The 25,925-nt window shown below is 40.7% G+C and overlaps 1 protein-coding gene across 7 annotated transcripts in view; it reads left to right on the top strand.

Annotated features, from left to right (window-relative positions):
* The window catches only part of PSD3 (pleckstrin and Sec7 domain containing 3), a 585,012-nt gene that overhangs the window by 145,310 nt on the left and 413,777 nt on the right, over positions 1–25,925 (top strand). The window contains exon 1 of one of the 7 annotated variants that reach the window (XM_059909729.1): positions 4,012–4,081. The exons of the other annotated variants lie outside the window; for them this stretch is intronic. The gene's annotated coding sequence lies outside the window, so the exon portion shown is untranslated. Of the gene's footprint in view, positions 1–4,011; positions 4,082–25,925 lie in introns of those variants that run through there. 7 annotated transcript variants of the gene reach the window in all.

The raw sequence follows: 25,925 nt of genomic DNA, 5'->3' as shown, positions 1-25,925 counted from the left end.
TGTAGAAAATTCCATCCTCTCTAGAATTCTCAAGGGCCTGAAGTAGGGCCATTCCTTTACTTTCTTTCTATGGTATCTTCATATTTTAAGAGTAATTACTCTTGTAGTTTTTCCCTGTGTAGATTTAGATCTTAGATAATTATGGGTAATTTGTATGATTCAAAGGGTATTAATTCAAGTCTTCCTATGATTATGTTAACATTTGTAATCCCATCAAGCTAACTGCTGGACCTCTTTTAGGGCCAGAACTCTATCTATGCAATGGATAGAATTGTGTGTAGGGTTAAGAACCTGGTTCTTTACCAACGGATTTGTCTTCACAGCCTAACCTGGCCATTTCCTGATAGTGTTACCTTGGGCAAAAAACCCTCCTTTCTGTCCTTTTTGAGGAGGTCGCAGTAATACCTACTTTCTAGAGGCATTACCAGGATCAGTTGAGATATAATGCTTATGAAGTGCTTGACACAGTGCCTGGAGCTAGTAAGTGTGCAGGAGATGTTGGCTGTCATCAGTGTCTTCGCTGTCACCCTCACTGCCAGGTCCTTCCACAGAGGCGCATGTGCCTCTGCTTTTATCACGCCTTTTATGTTAACCCCATCAAGCTCAAAGCTCAGTTAGCAACAAGCGACAGTGTCCCATGCTCATCCCTTTTCTATTTCTCCTCTCTACCTTCTGCCTTTTTTGGTGCCCTTCTGTCAGGGGTGCTAGGTGAGGACTGAGGTTATATCTCAAAGCCATTATTAGAAGAGGAGAAAGAACTACAGATCCAGAATACGGAATGTCTGCAGGTGTCCCTCCAGGAAGAAGAAACTTCCTAATGCCTCTTTATTGTACAAAGGGAAAAAAAGAAAAGAAATTCGAATAATGTCTGACTCTCTTGCTCAGAGTTTTAGGTACGGTGATTCTGATTCCTCATGCTGGAAGTTGGCTGTATAGAAAATTAACTTTCAGTAATGGGTCCCTATAATCCTTCTGATGATTTTATTTTTTATTAACAACTGTAGCAGAGACATAGTCTTCTAGAGAGATGCATTGACATTGGAAAAACCAACATGGAAACTGAATATCTCCTGATAAAAGTTAGAATAATAGGAAAATTTATGGTTCTCTGCTCAAGTGAAGTCCGTGCCTGGTTCCATATGTTCTGGCAAAAAGGAACATCAGAGGAAGGCTTCTGTGCCTTCACATTGTACCAGACTTTCTTTAGTGAATGTCCTCCTTCTCTGATACATGTTATATCTAAAACCTTTGCTGAAGAGCTCTCATTGACTGAATATTAACAAAGTCTTTGTATAAGTAACACCACACAATTTTTGTGAGATCTAACTCATCTTAAAAGAAGACTAAACAAAACATCTGCTTGCCGTGAAGAAGAACCAAAAAAGTTTTTTCCACTTAAGCCCCTGGTGGGAGCATTTTTATGTCAAAAATAAACTACCTTTGATGGATGGCCTCTAAGCAGTCTCTGCAACACAGAGGGATTACAAAAAGGCATGTAACTTTGGCGTTGTGTGGCCTTGAGCTGCTGTGGGTTTATGGGGATTCACACAGTGATGCTGCAGAGAGTAGCTGTGGTTTAGGTAAAGGAACCCTGGCTGTGGGCTAAACGCTAGCTGGGGTGATCCTCAGTCAGCCAGCTCTAATCTCCTTGTGTATCCAGCAGTGGACTCGAGGTACTTCTCCCTTCCTGAGAGTCTCAAGAATTTGAAGTACTGGCTAAAATGGGAGAAGAATGGGGAAGTCCATTGTATTGTTGGAAACAGCAGAGGAGGGGTCCCTCAGTTGCCCTTCTGCTCCTGTGACTTGTAGGTAGGTTTCTTTATCAGCTCTACCTTTTCTACCCCTGCATTGGTCTCAAGTCCTCTGCTTACAGATAGAGCAGGTTCTGATTAAACAAAGGAAGGGACAGGTACCCTTTGTTGGTTTATGCTTTTAAATTCATTCTGTTATCCTCCTGCACTGAGTTAGGCAGGGCTTCTCTCCCAGTGGTGCGGCTCAGTGCGGCAGACTGCCTGCCCTGCTCTTAGACTTCCTGAGGGTAGCAGCAGACAAGGGTCTTCGAAAAACTCAAAGAATTTTGGCCTTCTTCATCATAGTTGAGTCATCCAGGCATGACTGGTTGATACCAGCTGGCTGGGTGCAACCCAGAAAGCCCACCCACTCACCAGCATCCTTCCTCCTACCCAGTTCAGACAACGCCCGCACTTCCTCTCTTCCTAACACGTGGCATCCAGGGAGCCCTTTCTCTTTAGAGCGAGTAAGGGCACTGTCTCCATGCTAGTGGGTGTTAAAACTCGTGTGCTTGTGTGTGTGTAAATAGACTTTTTTTTTTTCACTAAGGGATTACAAAGAACTCCCAGTTTTATCACATGGTTGGAAGTGGACCTGCTTTGTCAGAAGCTTGACTGGGGGCGATACTGAGCTCTACCCTGGGCACCCCCAAGGGGCTGCTGTAGTGGGTTGTCCTCACTAAGCACACTCTGTTTCCGTGCTGTGCCCTGAGCATGCACAAAGACAGGTACCGACGAGTAGGACGTCCAGTTAGTGTGCCTCCTACCTACTGCCTTGGGCATGGCCAGGGGTTCACCAGGCAGGTTAGGTTGTGAACTTGATTTTTATCCAACAGAAATCACGAGACTTGTTTTCCTTTCTCTTCCCTCCTTTGGTTCTTGTTTATTACTTTTTAAATGTCACACAGTAATATAATAACCTTATCAGGCGTAGTAGGCTGTTGTGGAATTTTAGAAGTAGAAGGGACGTTCATCCAGCCCTGCACCCCCCAGAGCTGTGCAGATGAATGAATATACTGAGGCCAAGGAAGTGAGGTCCTTTCTCCGAGTCTCATGGTTAATGATGACACTGAAACAGGAATTCACCCCTCTTGGCTTCCGTATATATTGTGCTCTTCCGGAGCGTCTTTGCCACGTGCCTCCCGTCTAACCACTGTTGGTGAGTCTGTGGTACTGCACTGGCGCCACGGACCTCTCCCAGGGAGACGAGACAGCAGTGGTGCACAGTGTGGTGTACGGAACCACACTGCCTGGGTACACATCCCAGCTCTGCCATCCTGCTCACGCGTACCTCAGTTTCCCCATCTGTCAAGAGGACTTGTTAATAATACCTACCTCGTAGGGTTGATATGAAGATTAAATGTGCTAATTAATGCCTGTAAACTTCTCAGAACCATGCCTGGAACATTGAAAGTGCTTAATACATATTAACTGTCGTTTTTGCCTGAATGCTTTGAATGGCAATGGAGAGGAATTAAGTAGAGACCATTATGGCCTGAACACTGAAGTGTTTACCTCAGTCTGGCAGACCAACTAGGGTTCATTTAGTTCATTTAGTAGCAAAATATACACCAACCGCCCAGGTCATCTCTGGGAGGCCACTGTGTTTGTCACAAGTGTTCCAAGACATTTTGGCTTAGCTTCTCCTCCAGCAACCCCTCCCAGGGGGAGTGATTGGGGGCATGTGACTTAGCTGTTAGCATGATATCGGGGGACATTTCCAGGCAAAAGGTAGTTCTCACTAAGTTCTTCTGGCTTATTCACTTGGTAGTCACATTCCTTTGAAATAATGCAGGCTCATTTTGTTCAAGATCTAGAGGACAAAGGGATCAGCAGTAGGATTCCTGAAGGCCCATGGGATGATTATTTTCTGCTGACCTCAAGCCAGTGTTTTGTTCCTCAGAGTAATAATGTAAATTATCATGTGGAGTGTAACAGTGTGTGGGCGGAGAGAGAGAAAAGCTTTTACGGAGCGATGGCACGGCGTTGTCTGTGAGTGATGTGGGGGGAGGCGGCCACCGGGCGTTGTAAGTAACTGCCGCGCCTGTCAGTCCAGTGCCGTAGGCAGTGTGGGAGCTGGGGAGGCACCGCGTGCGTTGGCTGTGCCATCACCGCGTCACGGGGGCCACAGCCAGGCTCAAGCCTTGCTTTGAGTAAGACACTTGGAGACAACCCATCGCTACTTTGGGCTCAGTGTTGAGTTGATTTACAGCGGGTGATGGCTGTGGAAAGTGATGTGTTCCAGAACCATTGGAACTGCAGAACCTTCTTAGGAAACTGTTTTTCTCCAGGTGAGTAATTCTGGTTCCCACACCATTTGCAGAAGTGACTCCTTGCAGCAGGCCCCCTCTGGGGCTGGCCATAGCCTGTCACTCAAATTGCTTTTCTGTCCGAAACAGAGGCTCCAGCTTTAAGGGCCAGGAGCTGTATGAGGAAAGGCAAGCTCAGGGTCCTGGGGTGGAGAGCTAATGCTGGGGGCTGGAGGATTGATCGAGAAGCCAGGGAAACTTGCTTTTTGACAAAGGATCTTTTAAGAGGAAAGCTTTTGCTCTACTGTTTTTGGTCTTTTTTCTCTTTCGCGCTTAAGAAAATATTTTCCCTTAAAAGTACAGTTAGATTTGTGTATAAAAGTTCAGTGGAGAAAATGTATTTGGACTAGGGGTGTCTTTTCTGCCTATGCTCTGATGAAATAACAATGCCAGAAACTGATGGACTAACCTTCGGAATTTGTGTTTTCTTCTGGTTAGAATATTGTTGAGAGAGCTGAGCGCAGGAAGTGGTGTTTTGAGATTTAGTTCCCTTTTCAAGGACCTCTCCCTTCTGTTTGTTTTAAAGTGGGTTTTGAGTTTTCCATTTCTATGATAAGCCCATTTCCTCTGGGTCATTTGTAGAATATTCAGACACAGATTGAAATTACTGAGAAACAAATAGGGCCTAGAGTCAAAACATTTTTGAAATTCAGTTAACTGAAATAGGTTGTCAGCCACTGAAGGCTTACATTTGTTTTACTGAACATTATTATTTAAAAAAACTGAACTTTGGTTTGCACTTTCTTAAAGTTTCCCCAAGTCCATTCAGTTTCTTTTTTGTTTTTTTTTTTAAAGAGGCCAGGACACATTTATCGAATAATTAGACTTAACGAATATACAGAAGTGCTTATGGAAAGCAGAAGAACTGAGGAAGGGAGGGTCAGACCATTTCCTTTCCTGGAAACCCACATTCTCTCTCTTGTCCAGAGTGGTGAAACAAGGCAGACCTTTAGGTAATTTTTTATACTTAATGTTTCTCGATCATACCATGAAGCTATAGCTTTACATGAAATCAAAACTAAATCTGTAGTGTTATTAACAAAATATTGTTTTAGAAATAAAAGCCCTGTTCAGGGCTGCGAGGTGATTCCATGTGTGAGCTTTGTCAGATGGCATTACAGGATTAACTAGCTGAGCCATATGATTCATTCAGTACATGAGCCAACTTAAACCCATTCATAATTATGCTCTTTATAAGAGAGATGGGAGAGCTGTGTCTAAACACGACAGGCATTTATAACAGTCCTCTATTGTGTCTTTCCCAGAGCGACTCTCCCATCCCCAGCAGCTTTCTGCCTGATGTACAGCACAGTGTCTTGCAGGCAGAGTTGTGGATCTGATTAGGTTAGAGGAGAGTCATCCTAGCTCTTAAGCAAGGTGGAGGATTACCTGAAAACCTCAGAGCTTACCAGAGCACTTTTAAAGTTTAGTCTCATTTCATTTACTGTGTACATCTGTGGTCTTTTGCTAGTTAATAATAGAGAGTCAGGAACAATGACACTTTGATAACCCAACTAAGTGGTTTGACCTAAAAACCTCCACTGAATCCTAGTTACCTATGCCAATATACCATTAGGACAGAGAGGGGAGGCACAATCAATTTCTTTTAGAGCCCACTCTGATTTTTATTGAACTTGCTCTACACCTCTTGAGGTCTGTGTATGCATACTTTTGTTTATTTCACCTGGGTAATGTTTTAGATGACATTTATGTAGAAGAATTTGAGCAGTTTATTAAAATATGCTGTCATGAGTCAACCGTATATTAAAAAATCCCATCCACTTAAAAAGGAGTCTCATTATAGAATTAAAGTATATGTTCATTAAAGGCAATTTGAAAAGCACAAAGAAGTAAATAATCTAGGAACCACCACTGAGAAATCAGTTACTGTTGCCATTTTGGTATACGTATTTTCAATGTACGTGTGTGTGTGTGTGTGTGTGTGTGCGTGCGCCTGCGTGCGCGCACTTCAGGTTTATTTAAATGAGTGCTTCCAAAAGTCTGGTGCAGACACTATTGGTGGCACATGAAATAATTTAGGAAATATATGAATGAGCATGTTTTGTTAATGGTTATATATTCTAATATATATTATAAAATTATAACAACACATCAAACCTATGATTTCATGGTTACGGTTACTCTGGATGACCTTTAGTTGTTGGGAGTCCTCCGCCCCTCTTCAGCACCTCACTCATTAGGTGATTTCACTAGGTCTTCAATATCCAGCACATCAGTGATCTGGTCAGCTCTACCATCAAAATCTGTTCCTAATTCAACTCTTCACCACTCCCAGTGCCACCAGGATTCAAATGATCCAGGTCACCATGGTTTATGACAATATCCTTTTTTTAAAAAAAAAAATTATTTATTTGGTTGCGCTGGGTCTTACTTGTGGCAGGCGGGCTCCTTAGTTGTGGCTCACCGGCTCCTTAGTTGTGGCATGCAAACTCTTAGTTGCGGCATGCATGTGGGATTTAGTTCCCTGACCAGGGATATGACAATATCCTTTTAACTAGTGTCCCACTTCAGTCTTTTGTCAATCTCTGTTGGCTTCCCATCTCAGAGTAAAAGCCCGAGTCCTTACCACCAACCCTCAAATCCCTGCATGGTCTGCCTTGTCCCCGTCCCCTACCGCTGTGACCTCATCTCCTCCTATTCTTCTTGCTCACCTGCTTCTGTCACATCTTTGAACATACCAAGCATGCTTCCACCTTGGGCCCTTTGCCCTTGCTATTCCATATTCCTGGAATGCTTATCCCCCAGGTACTCCCACGACCAGCCCCCCAACTTCAGGTCTTCAAAGTTTCCTTTCTAGCAAGCATTTACCTGGCTACCTTCTTTAAAATTCTAACTCCTTCCCCCACAAAGCCTCATGTTCCTCTTGCTTGTTTTATTTTTTCTCCCTAACCATGTCTCTAATATGGTTATCTTATCTTATTATGTTTCCCCACTTAAACGTAAGCTCTACCAGGGCAGGGATTTTTGTCTATTTTAGTCATTACTGAATCTACAGCACCTAGTATAGTTCCTGGCATATAGTAGGCATTTAGTAAAAACTTGTTGAAAGAATAGCTTAAATAAAAGTCATGGGCTGACTTAATGAACAATATTAAATAAATCAGTACCTCTAGTACAGGGATATGCAAAAGTCATGAAAGTGATGAATGAATAATGTTTGAGAAACACTGATTTAAATAATCTTTGAGTCTGTTTCTTTCGTGTTATTATAAATAGCACTGCAGTAAATACCTTTTAGTAATTTTCTTGTATATACTTATGATTATTTCTTTAAAATAAACGCTTGAGTCTCTTTGCTGATTCTTAGGATATACATATTTTTAATTTTTAAGACTTACTGAAGCTAGACAGCTTATCGGTTCATACCCCTCTCCAATCTATGAGTGCTTATATTTCTTCCTAAACCTTGCGGTGCACTATCTCAGTGCCTTTTTATCTTTGCCAGTTTGATAGCTGAAAACGCTGAGTGCCTGAGCTTGTGCTTCATCGATAACTTATATGTATGAGCATTTTCCCACCTGTTTAATTCTGATCTTTTTATCTTTTTTTGTGACTTGCTTGCTCTTGTCTATTTGGGCTGGGCTCTGATTGCAGGGGACTGAAAACCTACATGAGCTGGTTTTATTGGATGGATGTCACAGGCACTCTGGTTTATGTCCAAGGAAAGAATACGAAGGACAGGCAGACCTCTCAGAGACAGGAACGGGAGGGTTCCTGCTTCCTATCATGTCCACTCCTGCTTTTCTTTCCCTACTGGGTTTCCCTTTTCTCCCTCTCCTCAGGGCCTCTGCTTCTCCATAACTGTTTATACCACCTGGTTTTGGTTTGCCATGTCACTCAGTTCAGCCCTGACTCTTAGCAGGACCTTTCAGTTCAGATACCCATCATCATCCAGGTGCTGTGGGCATCTGTGTCCCAGATTTCTAGGAGTGAGCAGTCAGTTGGCTCCATTTCATTAGGTGGTTGCTTCTGGTCCAGCTAGCTGAGATTAAGGTGGGGGGGTGTTGAGGCACTTGGGGCCTGTTCTGTCCAGGGGCTGTGGGTGAAATAGCTTCTCTAGGAAGGACGCAGTGACTGGAATGTTCAGTACCATGTCTTTTGCCCATTTTTTTTCATATGATGTGTTCATCTTTCTCTTATGGGTACACAGAAGCCCATTACATACGAAGACTAGTTTTATCTTTTGTCTCATGGGTATTTTTCTCTCTGATTACCATTTTAATTTTGCTTGGTGTTTTTGCCATTTAATTAAACCAGTCAATTAAATCATGATTTTTGCTACTGTAAAGTTAAGAAATACCTTCTTTATGAGGAAGTTATATATTCAGCTATACCTTCTTCTAGTTCTTTATGGTTTTATTTTTTTATGTGCCCCTTGAATTACATTAAATTTTAGGGGAATTTGGGAGAGAAATAGTATATTTGCCTAATTCATTCTAGGAGCATAGTGTTTATTTAGTATTAATTTCTTTCAGCAAAGTTTTATAGCTTTCTTTATTCTAGTTCTGTACCTTTCTTAAGTTTAGTTCTAGCTACTTTATAAATTTTATTCTTATTATGAGTAGAATTTTTCTCAATTATGTTTTCTAACTGGTCCTTTGTGGTTTATTGAAGCTATTGTTTTCATATTTTTATTTTGTAACTGACCACTTTACTAGTTCTAATAACTTTTTTACCTAATACTTTTGGGCTTTGTATGTAGACAGTTACAACATCTGCAAATAGTTATTTTATTTCTGCCTTTTTCTATCTCTTCATTTTTTTTCTCATTTTACTGTAGTAGATCTTTTAGAATGAGGATTATGGTGATTGTAATGGAATGTAAAACAATGTCTTATACTGTTGTGTTTTGTTAGGAATAATTGTTCTGATTAGATAGTCAGAATAGGGACTTCCCTGGTGGTGCAGTGGATAAGACTCTGTGCTTCCAATGCAGGGGGCCTGGGTTTGATCCCTGGTCAGGGAACTAGATCGCACATGCATGCTGCAACTAAGAGTTCGCATGCCACAACTAAGGAGCCCTGGAACCGCAACTAAGGAGCCCATCTGCTGCAACTAAGGAGCCCACGTGCCTCAACTAAGGAGCCCAGAAGCCAAAACTGAGGAGCCCGCCTGTCTCAACTAAGACCCGGTGCAACCAAATAACTAAATTAATTTTTTTAAAAAGCAGTAGTTGTTTAACAACTTTTAGATAGTCAGAATATTTGGGAATGTAGAGGTAAATGAAACTAGTGGAAAACTGGTCTTGACCCAAAAGATTATCTACACTGGCTCGTCTTGGAGCCTGAATGTTTCACTTGTTACTCTCTTTCTGACCAAATCATTGCCTCCAGAAAGTCCCTGTTAAAATGCCCGTGTGATCCTCCCATTAACACAGACTTGCTAATATAGCATGTCACTGATGTGGTTCTCTGATTTTCTGGTAATTGATACTGGTCTACTATTATGGAAAATGAGAAATGGACCTTAAACAGATAGGATAGAAAGTGTTTAGGTGGTGATGGCAGCATGAGCCCTTGTAGTTAGCAGCTGCTTACTTCAGCTTCATCTTTTCTCTGCTTTGTGTTCTGTGTACCTCCCACCTCTACCCCACAAACTCAACCACAGTGAACTTCTTTTGCTTTCTTAAATATGTTTTATTCTCTTGTCTTGAGCTTTCCTGTTCTTAGCCCCCACTCTTAGCATCCTCGTCCTCAGGGTCAACTTCAGTGTCACTCTTCTCTAGGAGACTGATTTCCTTAGAGTAGGTTATGGTCCTACCATGTACTCTGAATGTACCCTGTATTTTCTTTAAAATGACATTACTATAATTGCTTTTAAAAATAATCTCTTTTAAAAATGTTACAGCTATTTAACTATAACCTCAAATTGCAATGCCAGAGAGTGTGTCTCCCTTATTGATCATTGTGTCTGACACCTAAGTAGTCACTCAGTAAATGCTTCCAAAATTAATGATGCACAGGGGAATGGAGGACAGTGAGCATGGGTGAGAGACTGCAGGGAGCTGCCTTGATTAGAGAAAGTGGTAGCAAGAGGGAGCTGGCGGAGTTGGAAGGGAAGGTATGGTGTATGCCTGTGCCAGAAACACTTAGTTTCTGAACCTGTGTAGAACTGAAGGGAAGGCCTGCCTTCCGTTACTGAATTTGAGCAGAGTTTTGAGGGATTTGAAATGCAGTTTCATATACAGGTGAACTCAGTGTACCCTTGGACATGGAGGAGAATACAACCCTATACTTCATGCTTTTACCCTTTAATTTCTTTGCTTTTCAGGGTTGAAGTAGTACAGCCACTAGGATTTTACAGCATCTAAACTGGCAGACTGGCTCATAAAGTTTAGGACCCCACCTACAATGAAGACCATATTTAAAAAGCTAGAGTGAAAAAAGGCAGTAGGAGGAAAAAACAGGAGTCTGTACAAAAAAGCAGGACTTGGTGCTTTTTCGTGGACAAAAGCAAGGAAAGTTTGCTTTTGTGAGCCTGGATGGCACCAGTTTATAAAAATATTTCCATCAGTGAATAAAGAATTACCATACAGTTTCACTGTTTCTCAAGTTAGAATAAACTTGTATTCCTATACTTCTGTTTTTTATATTATCATTCTATTATAAATTATAAACAGTGAACTCAGAGCCAAATGTAAATAGGAGACCAAATACATTTATTACTATTATTTTCTTTATCTCATTTATTCAAACTTTGTATTCCTGAGGAAAACTGCTCTTTGACATAATGTTGAACTGAGGGTTGAACTTTGAGTATTAATACTTGGAGTATTAAAAACAAATCCATGTCAATTGAGCTGATTTTTCATGAGATTACTGTATGACTAATAAAATTAAGCAAGTTGAGGTGCTAATTTTGGTAGGTTGGGTTGTAGTGATACTGCATTTAAGTTTAGAGTAATCTGGCCATTTTTCATATCCACTTGAAGTCTTCCTCTGGCTCCCTTGCCTAAGTACTCACACTGCTGCCCTTTTTCCTGTACCCTGTACGATGCCACTGGCCTCATGCTTTGAACAAGCCCTGGGGTCTTAGCACCCCTGCGACTAGCTGTGCACTGCCTGTGCCGGGAGAGCCTTCCCTTCACCACTGTCCGCCTGGCGTACGCCTCCTTTCGGTTCAGGATTGTGCAGGATGTCATCTTTTACAGTTGCAACACCGGTTGCTCCGTGATTTCTGTCTTGTTTGTAGTTATTTCTACAAAGTTTGTTTGCACTACCTAGACTTTAAAATCCATGATGTTGGGAGCTGTGCTTTGCTCTTTATTCATCTTTGTACACACTGTACCTACTGTGAAGTCTGGGTGCTCAGTAATTGATGTCAGTGAGGGAACTTTGTAGGTGGTTAGGCACCTCTGTCCTCCTCTTAAGCCTCTGCTCTTTATTTATTTAATTGACATATAGTTGGTTTACAGTGTTGTGTTAGTTTCTGGTGTACAGCAAAGTGATTCTGTTTTACATATATGTGTTTACATATATAGATATATATTCTTTTTCAGATTACTTTCCATCATAGGTTATTATAAGATATTGAATATAGTTCCCTGTGCTATACAGTAGGCCCTTGTTGTTTATCTATTTTATATACAGTAGTGTGTATCTGCTAACCCCAAACTCCTAATTTATCCCTCCCCCCTTTCCCTTTGGTAACCATAAGTTTGTTTTCTATGTCTGTAAATCTGTTTCTGTTCTGTAAATAAGTTCATTTGTATCAATTTTTAGATTCCACATATAAGTGATAGCATATGACATTTGTCTTTCTCTGACTGATTAGTATGATCATCTCTATGTCCATCCGTATTGCTGCAAATGGCATTATTTCATTCTTTTTTTTATGGCTGAGTAGTATTCTATTGTATATATGTACCACATCATCTCTATCCATTCATCTGTTGATGGACATTTAGGTTGCTTCCATGTCTTGGCTATTGTGAATAGTGCTACTATGAACATTGGGCTGCATGTATCTTTTCAAGTTATAGTTTTCTCCGAATATGTGCCCGAAAGGGGGATTGCTGAATTATATGGTAACTCAATTTTTAGTTTTTTGTAAGGAATCTCTTTACTGTTCTCTGTAGTGGCTGCACCAATTTACATTCCCACCAACAGTGCAGGAGGGTTCCCATTTCTCCGCACCCTCTGCAGCATATATTATTTGTGGTCTTTTTGATGATGGCCATTCTGACTGGTGTGAGGTGATACTTCATTGTAGTTTTGATTTGCATTTCTCTAATAATTAGTGATGTTGAGCATCTTTTCATGTGCCTGTTGGCCATCTGTGTGTCTTCTTTGGAGAGTTGTCTACTTAGGTCTTCTGCCCATTTTTTGATTGGGTTGTTTAGTTTTTCAATATTGAGCTGTATGAGCTGTTTGTATATTTTGGAGATTAATTGCGTGTTGGTCACATCATTTGTAAGTGTTTTCTCCCATCCTGTAGATTGTCTTTTCATTTTGTTGACGGTTTCCTTTGCTGTGCAGAAGCTTATAAGTATGATTAGGTGCCATTTATTTATTTTTGCTTTTATTTCTTTTGTGTTGGGAGACTGACCTAAGAAAACATTGGTACGATTTATGTCAGAATGTTTTGCCTGTGTTCTCTTCTGGGAGTTTTATGGTGTCATGTCTTATATTTAAGTCTTAAGCCATTTTGACTTTATTTTGTGTATGGTGTGAGGGAGTGTTCTAACTTCATTGATTTACATGTGGTGTCCAGCTTTCCCAACACCACTTGCTGAAGAGACTGTCTTTTTTCCATTGAATATTCTTGCCTCATTTGTTGAAGATTAATTGACCATGGGTGTGTGGATTTATTTCTGTGCTATCTATTCTGTTCCATTGATCCATATGTCTGTTTCTGTGCCAAAAACACAGTGTTTTGATTACTGTAGCTTTGTAGTATTGTCTGAAATCTGGGAGGGTTATGCCTCCAGCTTTGTTCTTTTTCCTCAGGATTGCTTTGGCAATTCTGGGACTTTTATGGTTCCATGTAAATTTTAGGATTATTTGTTCTAGTTCTGTGAAAAATATCATGGGTAATTTGATAGGGATCACATTAAATCTATAAATTGCTTTGGATAGTATGGCCATTTTAACAATATTCTTCCAATCCAAGAGCATGGGTTATCTTTCTGTTTCTTTGAGTCATCATTAATTTCCTTTATCAATGCTTTATAGTTCTCAGCATATAAGTCTTTCACCTCCTTGGTCAGGTTTATTCCTAAGGATTTTATTTATTGATGCAATTTTAAAAGGGATTTTTTTTTTACTTTCTCTTTCTGATATTTCATTGTTGGTGTAAAGAAATGCAACAGATTTCTGTATGTTAATCTTGTATCCTGCTACCTTGCTGAATTTGTTTATCAGTTCTAGTAATTTTTGTGTGGAGTCTTTAGAGTTTTCTATATGTAGTATCATGTCACCTGCATATAATGACAGTTTTACCTCTTCCCTTCCAATTTGGGTACCTTTTATTTCTTTTTCTTGTCTGATTGCTGTGGCTAGGACTTCCAACGGTATGTTGAAAGGAAGTGGTGAGAGTGGGCATCCTTGTCTTCTTTCAGATTTTAGTGGGAAGCCTTTCAGCTTTTCACCATTGAGTATTATGTTGGTTGTGGGTTTGTCCTAAATAGCTTTTTTTTTTTTTTTTACAAGAGATAAATAGACTGACACCAAGCATTGTACATGGATGACCACAACAAAAGCAACAATGATTGCAATTACCAAACATGAAACACACTCATACTATGTCATAATATTGACATTCAGTCCAGTAATCCTCCACTGTAACAGCTACTTTACTTTGCAGTGAAAATTGATTTGTATATTCTTTGCCTCTGAGTCCTTGTGGGATTTTTTCTTTTTTTAAATTCAAACAGAAAGTCACAAAAATTATACACATCCTCATCAGTTCACTCAGTCCCATGTAACTAATTTTTTTTTTCATCTTGATCTTTTGTTAGCACTTTTATGAGTTCATCAGTTTTTCATTAGAGTTCTGAAAATGCTTATTCATTCAGTTCAGCAGTACAGTCAGTTACCAGAAACCTGTACTTGTCAGAGTCTTTTCCATGAATTTCCTGAAGATGAAACCCTTTTATAGGAACATATTTACAAAAGCATCAGAGTACACCCAGAACTGGCTGTAAATGACAAAAAACTTAAAAATGACCACGGTTAAAGATTTGATGAAAGTTCATAATAATGCAGTTGACAAGAAAATTAGTTATTTCTGAGATATACATTTTAAAGTAATAACTAGGATTATGACTTATAACATTATACCAGAACATATAAGATTTTTAGAAATTTCATGTAATGTCTGAAACATTTATATTAACATATTTCCATACAAATAACCCAATGAAAGTTTAGTATTAGTTGTTTTGTTTGTTTGTGTTTTTATACTGCAGGTTCTTATTAGTCATCAATTTTATACAAATCATTGTATACATGTCAATCCCAATCGCCCAATTCAGCACACCACCATCCCCACCCCACCGCAGTTTTCCCCCCTTGGTGTCCATATGTCTGTTCTCTACATCTGTGTCTCAATTTCTGCCCTGCAAACCAGCTCATCTGTACCATTTTTCTAGGTTCCACATACATGCGTTAATATACGATATTTGTTTTTCTCTTTCTGACTTACTTCACTCTGTATGACAGTCTCTAGATCCATCCACGTCTCAACAAGTGACTCAATTTCATTCCTTTTTATGGCTGAGTAATATTCCATTGTATATATGTACCACAACTTCTTTATCCATTCGTCTGTTGATGGGCATTTAAGTTGCTTCCATGACCTGGCTATTGTAAATAGTGCTGCAATGAACATTGGGGTGCATGTGTCTTTTTGAATTACGGTTTTCTCTGGGTATATGCCCAGTAGTGGGATTGCTGGGTCATATGGTAATTCTATTTTTAGTTTTTTAAGGAACCTCCATATTGTTCTCCATAGTGGCTGTATCAATTTACATTCCCACCAACAGTGCAAGAGGGTTCCCTTTTCTCCACACCCTCTCCAGCATTTGTTGTTTGTAGATTTTCTGATGATGCCCATTCTAACTGGTGTGAGGTGATACCTCATTGTAGTTTTGATTTGCATTTCTCTAATAATTAGTGATGTTGAACAGCTTTTCATGTGCTTCGTGGCTGTCTGTATGTCTTCTTTGGCGAAATGTCTATTTAGGTCTTCTGCCCATTTTTGGATTGAGGTGTTTGTTTCTTTAATGTTGAGCTGAATGAGCTGTTTATATATTTTGGAGATTAATCCTTTGTCTGTAGATTCGTTTGCAAATATTTTCTCCCATTCTGAGGGTTGTCTTTTCGTCTTGTTTATGGTTTCCTTTGCTGTGCAAAAGCTTTGAAGTTTCATTAGGTCCCATTTGTTTATTTTTGTTTTTATTTCCATTACTCTAGGAGGTGGATCAAAAAAGATCTTGCTGTGATTTATGTCAAAGAGTGTTCTTCCTATGTTTTCCTCTAAGAGTTTTATAGTGTCCGGTGTTACATTTTGGTCTCAAATCCATTTTTAGTTTATTTTTGTGTATGGTGTTAGGGAGTATTCTAATTTCATTCTTTTACATGTAGCTGTCCAGTTTTCCCAGCACCACTTATTGAAGAGACTGTCTTTTCTCCATTGTATATCTTTGCCTCCTTTGTCATAGATTAGTTGGCCATAGGTGCGTGAGTTTATCTCTGGGCTTTCTATCTTGTTCCATTGATCTATGTTTCTGTTTTTATGCCAGTACCATATTGTCTTGATTACTGTAGATTTGTAGTATAGTCTGAAGTCAGGGAGTCTGATTCCTCCAGCTCCGTTTTTTTCCCTCAAGACTGCTTTGGCTATTCGGGGTCTTTTGTGTCTCCATACAAATTTTAAGATGATTTGTTCTAGCTCCGTAAAAAATGCCATTGGTAATTTGATAGGGATTGCATTGAATCTGTAGATTGCTTTGGGTAGTATACTCATTTTCACAATGTTGATTCTTCCAATCCAAGAACATGGTATATCTCTCCATCTGTTGGTATCATCTTTAATTCCTTTCATCAGTGTCTTATAGTTTTCTGCATACAGGTCTTTTGTCTCCCTAGGTAGGTTTATTCCTAGGTATTTTATTCTTTTTGTTGCAATGGTAAATGGGAGTGTTTCCATAATTTCTCTTTCAGATTTTTCATCATTAGTGTATAGGAATGCAAGAGATTTCTGTGCATTAATTTTGTATCCTGCAACTTTACCATATTCATTAATTAGCTCTAGCAGTTTTCTGGTGGCAGTTTTAGGATTCTCTATGTATAGTATCATGTCATCCGCAAACAGTGACAGTTTTACTTCTTCTTTTCCAATTTGTATTCCTTTTATTTCTTTTTCTTCTCTGATTGCCGTGGCTAGGACTTCCAGAACTATGTTGAATAATAGTGGTGAGAGTGGACATCCTTGTCTCGTTCCTGATCTTAGAGAAAATGCTTTCAGTTTTTCACTGTTGAGAATGATGTTTGCTGTGGCTTTGCCATATATGGCCTTTATTATGTTGAGGTAGGTTCCCTCTATGTCCACTTTCTGGAGAGTTTTTATCATAAATGGGTGTTGAATTTTGCAAAAGCTTCTTCTGCATCTATTGAGATGATCATATGGTTTTTATTCTTCAATTTATTAATATGGTGTATCACATTGATTGATTTGCATATATTGAAGAATCCTTGCATCCCTGGGATAAATCCCACTTGACTGTGGTGTATGATCCTTTTAATGTGTTGTTGGATTCTGTTTGCTAGTATTTTGTTGAGCATTTTTGCATCTATATTCATTAGTGATATTGGTCTGTAATTTTCTTTTTTTGTAGTGTCTTTGTCTGGTTTTGGTATCAGGGTGATGGTGGCCTCATAGAATGAGTTTGGGAGTGTTCCTTCCTTTGCAATTTTTTGGAAGAGTTTGAGAAGGATAGGTGTTAGCTCTTCTCTAAATGTTTGATAGAATTCACCTGTGAAGCCTTCTGGTCCTGGACTTTTGTTTGTTGGAAGATTTTTAATCACAGTTTCAATTTCATTACTTGTGATTGGTCTGTTCATATTTTCTATTTCTTCCTGGTTCAGTCTTGGAAGGTTATACCTTTCTAAGAATTTGTCCATTTCTTCCAGGTTGTCCATTTTATTGGCATAAAGTTGCTTGTAGTAGTCTCTTAGGATGCTTTGTATTTCTGCGGTGTCTGTTGTAACTTCTCCTTTTTCATTTCTGATTTTATTGATTTGAGTCCTCTCCCTCTTTTTCTTGATGAGTCTGGCTAATGGCTTATCAATTTTGTTTATCTTCTCAAAGAACCAGCTTTTAGTTTTATTGATCTTTGCTATTGTTTTCTTTGTTTCTATTTCATTTATTTCCGCTCTGATCTTTATGATTTCTTTCCTTCTGCTAACTTTGGGTTTTGTTTGTTCTTCTTTCTCTAGTTTCTTTAGGTGTAAGGTTAGATTGTTTACTTGAGCTTTTTCTTGTTTCTTTAGGTAGGCTTGTATAGCTATAAACTTCCCTCTTAGAACTGCTTTTGCTGCATCCCATAGGTTTTGGATCATCGTGTTTTCATTGTCATTTGTCTCTAGGTATTTTTTGATTTCCTCTTTGATTTCTTCAGTGATCTCTTGGTTATTTAGTAACGTATTGTTTAGCCTCCATGTGTTTGTGTTTTATACGTTTTTTTCCCTGTAATTCATTTCTAATCTCATAGCATTGTGGTCCGAAAAGATGCTTGATATGATTTCAATTTTCTTAACTTTACTGAGGCTTGATTTGTGACCCAAGATGTGATCTATCCTGGAGAATGTTCCGTGTGCACTTGAGAAGAACGTGTAATCTGCTGTTTTTGGATGGAATGTCCTATAAATATCAATTAAATCTATCTGGTCTATTGTGTCATTTAAAGCTTCTGTTTCCTTATTTATTTTCATTTTGGATGATCTGTCCATTGGTGTAAGTGAGGTGTTAAAGTCCCCCACTATGATTGTGTTACTGTCAATTTCCTCTTTTATAGCTGTTAGCAGTTGCCTTATGTATTGAGGTGCTCCTATGTTGGGTGCATATGTATTTATAATTGTTATATCTTCTTCTTGGATTGATCCCTTGATCATTATGTAGTGTCCTTCCTTGTCTCTTGTAACATTCTTTAAAGTCTATTTTATCTGATATGAGTATAGCTACTCCAGCTTTCTTTTGATTTCCATTTGCATGGAATATCTTTTTCCATTCCCTCACTTTCAGTCTGAATGTGTCCCTAGATCTGAAGTGGGTCTCTTGTAGACAGCATATATATGGGTCTTGTTTTTGTATCCTTTCGGCAAGCCTGTGTCTTTTGGTTGGAGCATTTAATCCATTCATGTTTAAGGTAATTATTAATATGTATGTTCCTATGACCATTTTCTTAATTGTTCTGGGTTTGTTTTTGTAGGTCCTTTTCTTCTCTTGTGTTTCCCACTTAGAGAAGTTCCTTTAGCATTTGTTGTAGAGCTGGTTTGGTGGTGCTGAATTGCCTTAGCTTTTGCTTGTCTGTAAAGCTTTTGATTTCTCCATTGAAACTGAATGAGATCCTTGCTGGGTAGAGTAATCTTGGTTGTAGGTTCTTCCCTTTCATCGCTTTAAGTATATCGTGCCTCTCCCTTCTGGCTTGTAGAGTTTCTGCTGAGAAATCAGCTGTTAACCTTATGGGAGTTCCTTTGTATGTTATTTGTCATTTTTCCCTTGCTGCTTTCAATAATTTTTCTTTGTCTTTAAGTTTTGCCACTTTGATTACTATGTGTCTCGGCGTGCTTCTCCTTGGGTTTATCCTGTATGGGACTCGCTGCGCTTCCTGGACTTGGGTGGCTATTTCCTTTCCCATGTTAGGGAAGTTTTCGACTATAATCTCTTCAAATATTTTCTCAGGTCCTTTCTCTCTCTCTTCTCCTACTGGGATCCCTGTAATGTGAACGTTGTTGCGTTTAATGTTGTCCCAGAGGTTTCTTAGGTTGTTTTCATTTCCTTTCATTCTTTTTTCTTTATTCTGTTCCGCAGCAGTGAATTCCACCATTCTGTCTTCCAGGTCACTTATCTGTTCTTCTGCCTCAGTTATTCTACTATTGATTCCTTCTAGTGTATTTTTCACTTCAGTTATTTTATTGTTCATCTCTGTTTGTTTGTTCTTTAATTCTTCTAGGTCTTTGTTAAACATTTCTTGCATCTTCTCGATCTTTGCCTTCATTCTTTTTCCGAGGTCCTGGATCATCTTCACTATCAATATTCTGAATCTTTTTTCTGGAAGGTTTCCTATCTCCACTTCATTTTGTTGTTTTTTGGGAGTTTATCTTGTTCCTTCATCTGGTACATAGTCCTCTGCCTTTTCATCTTGTCTGTCTTTCTGTGAATGTCATATGTGTTCCACAGGCTGCAAGATTGTAGTTCTTCTTGCTTCTGCTGTCTGCCCTCTGGTGGATGAGGCTATCTAAGAGGGTTGTGCAAGTTTCCTGTTGGAAGGACTGGTGGTGGGTAGAGCTGTCTGTTGTTCTGGTGGGCAGAGCTCAGTAAAACTTTAATCCGCTTGTCTGCTGATGGGTGGGGTTGAGTTTCCTCCCTGTTGGTTGTTTGGCCTGAGGCGACCCATCACTGGAGCCTACCTGGGCTCTTTGTCGGGGCTAATGGCGGACTCTGGAAGCGCTCACGCCAAGGAGTACTTCCCACAACTTCTGCTGCCAGTGTCCTTGTCCTCTCGGTGAGACACAGCAACCCCCTGCCTCTGCAGGAGACCCTCCAACACTAGCAGGTACGTCTGGTTCAGTCTCCTACGTGGTCACTGCTCCTTCTCCTGTGTCCCGATGCACACACTACTTTGTGTGTGCCTTCCAAGAGTGGAGTCTCTGTTTCCCCCAGTCCTGTCGAAGTCCTGCAGTCAAATCCCGCTAGCCTTCAAAGTCTGATTCTCTAGGAATTCCTCCTCCCCTTGCTGGACCCCCAGGTTGGGAAGCCTGACGTGGGGCTCAGAACCTTCACTCCAGTGGGTGGACTTCTGTGGTATAAGTATTCTCCAGTTTGTGAGTCACCCACCCAGCGGTTATGGGATTTGATTTATTGTGATTGCGCCCCTCCTACCATCTCACTGTGGCTTTTCCTTTGTCTTTGGATGTGAGGTATCTTTTTTGGTGAGTTCCAGTGTCTTCCTGTCGATGATTTTTCAGCAGTTAGTTGTGATTCCGGTGCTCTCACAAGAGGGAGTGAGAGCACATCCTTCTACTCCACCATCTTGAACCAATCCCCCCCCCACCCCCCCCCCCACCCCCACTCCATTTGTCTTTCTGTCTGCTGTTCTGATTGAGTGGTTTCCATTATTCTATTTTCCGGATTACTTATTCGTTCTTCTTTATTACTTAGCTTGCTCTTTATTGCCTTTATCTTTATTTTCATCTCGGCAGTTGAGCTGTCTATTTTTGATTAGCTCCTCCTTATAGTTTCTAGTTCCTGGTTACAGTGGTCTGCATTTCAGCAGACCTTCAGCAATTCCTTCAGCACTTTTATTATCTCCTTTTTGGACTTTGGGTCTAGTAGACTGGAGTGGTCAATTTCATTGTTATTTCAGGGACATTCTCTTGATCTTTTAATTGGGTTGGTTCCTCTGCTTCTTCATTTTACTCATGTTTCTCTGACTGTATAAATTTAGGAGAAACAGTTAACTACTGTGGTCTTGAAACAGTTATCTACTGTTTTTATGTGGGAGCTTCTCTGGGTAGCCTGTGTGAGTCTAATATTTTTGGTGTGAGGGCCGTTTTTAGTATGGATGCCTGCCACATCTTTCCTCAGGGTGTGCTGGCTCTTATCTCCTTGATAGTGGGTGTGATTAGTGTTGTGGTCACCAGAGCCTGCCCTGGATTTTGGGTGGGTCCTCCTCTTTCCTCTGTGGTTGTCACAGCCCTGTCAGCAGCAGGGTCTGCTTCCCAATTGCTGGAGTAGATGTCCCTAGATCCGGTTCTGAGCTGCAGTGTGAGGTAGGCAGGACTGGAGCACTCCTGCTGGGAGAGAAGCCACTGAGTATTCCTCTGCAGGAGTTGTCCGTCGGAAAGTGTACTCTGTGATGTCACCTGTTACGTCTTGTGTGTGCTCACAAAGTACACTGTTCTTGCCTTTGCCCTCGGCTCCACCTCAGTTGTGAGAATGCTGGCAGTCGGCCCAAATGTCCCTCAGGTGCTGCGCTCAGAAAGCTGCAGACGCAGATCTGCCGAAGTCCGGCGCCTGGACACAGTGTAGTGGCGCACCTGGACCTGCTGTGGTAGTGCAGGGAATCAGCCCAAACCCCAGCCCCGCCTTTGCGTGTGCCTGCCCATAAAGCCCACCACTGCCGACACTGGTCCTGCTCCAGCCAGGGGGGTGCCTGTCATATGCTTGCACGTCCTGCAGGCACTGCGCTCACAAACCTCCTGGTGGCATAAATCCTCTGAAGTTGCGCAACTGCAGGAGTTGGCTTAGATTTCAGCGCTGCCTTCACGTGTGGGCAACCCGCCTGTGCTTGTGTGCTCCCAGAGCTTGTAGAGGTGGAGCCGTGCCCGCCCATGAGCACACGAAGAATGAGGCTGCTGTGACTGGACCACGCTCCACCCCTTCCTGCGTGCATTGACAGTGGAGCTCCTGTGGTGCACCTAGGCTCTGTCCAGCACGCACCCCCACCTGCAGCCTGGACCACACTCCAGGCCCTTTGGGTTGTCTCTGCACAGCCAACCCCAGTCCTGTCCCTGGGTCTGTTCGCTGAAGCCGGAGTTTCGGTCCCCAGCTGCTGTGCAGCAGGCACGTGTCTCGGGCTGGAGAGTGCAGCAAGGTGGCCAGGACCGTCTGTGCTGGTCTCTCTTTGTCCTGCCTGCTGCAAGCCAGCTGCTGCACTCTCCTCCGAGCCTCTGAGGCTCTGTCTGTCCCAGCTGATCTCCCAGCCATGAAGGGGGTTCAGAGGGCGAGGGAACCTTTCTTCTCTCACAGCTCCCTCCCAGAGTCATAGGTCCCATCCCTGTTCATTTCTTCCTGCCTAGTTAGGTGGTTTTCTTTCTTGCAGCTTTGGTTTTGTGAGGTCTTTTGCCAGTGTCAGTAGGTGTTCTGTGAGAATTGCTCCACAGGTAGATGTATATTTCTGATGTATTTGTGGGAGGGGGTGAGCTCCACGTCCTTTTATTTCACCGTCTTGATCTCTGCAAGGTCTTAAGCCTCTGCTCTTAACCGTGTTGTTAACATTGTATAAACAGTGTCACAGCCATCATACTCTTTCTGTCACTTTAGTGTGAGCTGATGTTAATTGTATTACAGTGCTTATAGCTTAGAACTTACAGTACATCTGAAAGATAGAAGACATATTCTCTCTGAATAGAAATATTCATGTCAGAGTTGTGAGTATAAATTGGAACTTGACCCTTGGTTATGTATAGCCAGAATAGGATTTTTAAAAAATACAAACCAAAACCTTCAAAAATTTTCCAAAGGGCCTTTGCCCAGGCTGACATTCATTCTCAAACTTCATTGATAACACAGTACGTGTTACTGGAATCAGTTTTGTGTAATATAACTCTATTCCTCCTTAACAGTAACATTTTTATTTCTCTAAGGGAAAGGTAGAGAAGGAACTAATTTACATCACAAGGAATATAAAATAATAAGACATTATACCATTTGGTGAGTCCTACAAGAAGTCTGACTTAAGTTAGAAGGAAAATTGCTGCTGATATTATTCTGTTTGGATCCAGCAGTTGTACCAATTCATGTTGAGTGTAGTGTACCGTTACTAATCAGGGTTCTTCAGAGAAAGAGAATCAATAGAATCTCATGTAAAGAACGAGATTTATTATAACGAATTGGCTTGCTGAGAAGTTCCACGATCTGCCCTCTGGAGACCCGGGCATGCTGGTGGTGGAGTTTAAAGACCTTGGAGCTGGAGCGCTGATACTGTACATTCTAATCTGAGTTTGAAGGCCAGGAGTGATGAGGGCAGGAGAATATTGATGTCCCAGTTCAGCAGTCAGGCAGGGGTGGGTCAAACTCTGCCTTCTTCCCCCTTTTGGTTTTATTGAGGCCCTCAGTGGATTGGATAATCTCCTCCGCCTCATATTGAGGAGGGAAGTCTGCTTTACTCATTTCACTAATTCAAGTGTTAATCTCTTCCAGAAACACCCTCACAGGCACCCCTAGAAATAATGTTTAACCATGTATATGGGCATCCTGGGGCGCAGTCAAGATACATAAAATTAAATAATCACACAGTACCTTTTGCTATAATGGGAGGAAATACAGAAGCACCAAGGCATCTGACCAGACGAAGTGGCTGTATATCAACTACACAGATCCTGTCTGATATTCTGATTCTGCCAGTAGTTTTAAAGCCAGCAATGAGCTGCCCATGGAGGCTAGGAAAGAGATCAGATTTCCACAGGTCATTCTCAGTCCATCAAAAATACTGATCAGTTAAAGCGTAATGTTCAAAGTATGAATCATCATTTCTTATCCTCAAGCAAATACTGAAATCATCTTCATTCAAAATAATATTGAAACTCTTTAAGTTATTGATACTTTATCCCCATGAACAGGGCTCCATTTCCCTCAGCACTCATATCCCTAATTGTTACTTACCCTCACAGAATATAAAGGTTAGGGTGAGGATGCTTATAGCCAGCAGACATTGAACTTTCAGTTAAACTTTCTATAGGTGTGATTCTCAAACTGGACTGCAGCCCAGAGCCTGTCAATCTGAATTTTTAGGGGTGATGCCCAGTGATACGTGTTTTTAAATGAGCTTCCCAGGTGACTCTAACAGGTATTGAATTTTGAGAGCTACTGGTGGTCTTTACAATGAGAGATAACTGATCATGCTCAAACTGCTGGTACAGCAGTTTTAAATTTGTTGTAGCCTGTGATGCTTATTTGAAATATAGGTAACCCTTTGGTTCTCAAACTTTAGGTCTGGGGTAGGGCTGGAGAAGTTGCCTTTATAACATTTTCCTGGGTGATTCTAATGCACACATACATTTGAGAAACTGTGCTAGTATATGACAGCATAGCAGTAAGTCAGGGTTTTCCGAATTGTATTTCTCTAGGTGTTAATAGATGTTCTTGGCACAAAAGGATTCATGGCCAGATAACTTTGAGAAATGCTGGAAAGGTAAAAAGTGTTTTTGGTTTTTGTACAACTCTAATTTTCAGATCCTGAAGCACTAGGGTTTTATGGAATACTGTTTTGGGGGACACATGGAAAGAGGGTGACTCTTGGCCCTTGTTTGTTGAAAGTCTTGGTTAAAGAGGTGGCGCTGGATTGGTGTAAGTCAGGGTACACTGTATGTTACTGGTGCTCTGACTTGGGGCTGGTTTGCTGCTCTCCAGTGTCCGTATCACAGTCAGGTATGTGTTGAACAAAGCACCTATCTCGTTCTTCTTTTATGAACTGCTCCCTCCAAACACTGCAAATTTCTTTGGCAACGTTTATCATGGATAATGAAGTGTGTGCTTTAGGCATTGGTACATGGCTCTTAGATTTATTCTGGTGAGTTGTGGGGAACTTTTTTTCTATTTCTATTTTGTAAAGTTAAGAATTCTGAGAAAGAGAAACCACTGAAATCTTTAAAAATTTTTAATAGTAAACACTATTTTTGAGTGACTGATTTTTAAGGCAGGTATTATGATCCTCATTATTTGCAGATGAGGAAACAGGCTGAGAGAGGTGACACAACTTGCTGGGGCTGAGACCTGAGCCTAGGTCTGTTTGAGTGTCCAGACCTGTAATTTTTTTCCTTAGTGGCTTTGCCTTTCAGTTTTATTCAAGGTTTATATTAGTGCAGTGGATTGTTTACTGTGGAAAGTACTCGAGGATTGATGACAGATGTGGGTTCAATTCCAATTTTGTATCTAAGCAGCTTTGTGTCTTTGGGAAAGTCATTTAGTCTCTCTGAGCCTCACTTTTTTTCCCTGCATTAAATTGATATGTAGTGCTTTCCAGACCTTATCCCCAGATATTAGTAAACATTTATGAACATGGGTGTTTATAGTGTAAAGCACCATCTGTAATTGTAAGGGGAGAGAGCAGGTAGTGGTATCCTCATTTTTAATAATGAGTTTTCCCCAAACGTTGGCAAGTTTTAAGTGGTATCAATGGGAATTACTTCTGCTAGTCTTTTGGTTGCTATGAAGTGACTAACATGTGACAGCACTGTGACAAGGTGCAGAAACATCAGCTCTTCGGTGACTTGGGGCTGGTGGCATTGCAGCAAATTGCAGAATTTAGGATCTCCCGTGGCAGGACCAAAAAGCCAGCCTGATCTCCAGTAGGGCAGGACCTTTAACACCTCTGGTGCGTAAAGGGTAGGGGAGAAATCACACCTTTTCTGTTTTTGCTACTTGACTGGTATTTTCTTATTTTAAGTGATTGGGGTGAAGATCTTTTGAGAGGACTGGCGAGATTGACTTAAAGTATATTTAGGTTTTATTTTATGAGCCCTAGTTCCAAGGATAGGAATTCAGAATGTGAAAGTAAAACTGTCTAGGTGATTTGACTGTGTAGTTGAAGGAGAAATTTAAAAAGAATTTTAAGAGTGGTGCCAAAGGGCATTCTGTTTTCTTCAGACCCCAAAGGAAGGAGTGTGTCCTCCAAATGGAAGTTCCAGACTGATAGGATTTTTTTTCTTTTTGGCTTCTTGGGAGTTTTTCTGGCTCTTGGCTTAGTTTTTTCTTTTCTTTGTCCTCCTTCCCTCCCTCCCTCCTTCCTTCTTTCCCTCCCTCCCTCTTTTTCTTACTGCTACATAAAACCAGAGTGATAATACTTATCATATACTTCAGA

This window comes from Balaenoptera ricei, chromosome 21 (assembly GCF_028023285.1).
Source record: "Balaenoptera ricei isolate mBalRic1 chromosome 21, mBalRic1.hap2, whole genome shotgun sequence".
NCBI classification, from domain to species: Eukaryota; Metazoa; Chordata; class Mammalia; order Artiodactyla; family Balaenopteridae; genus Balaenoptera; species Balaenoptera ricei.
Note: the sequence above shows the minus strand (reverse complement) of the source record. Positions and strands in the feature narration are given on the sequence as shown.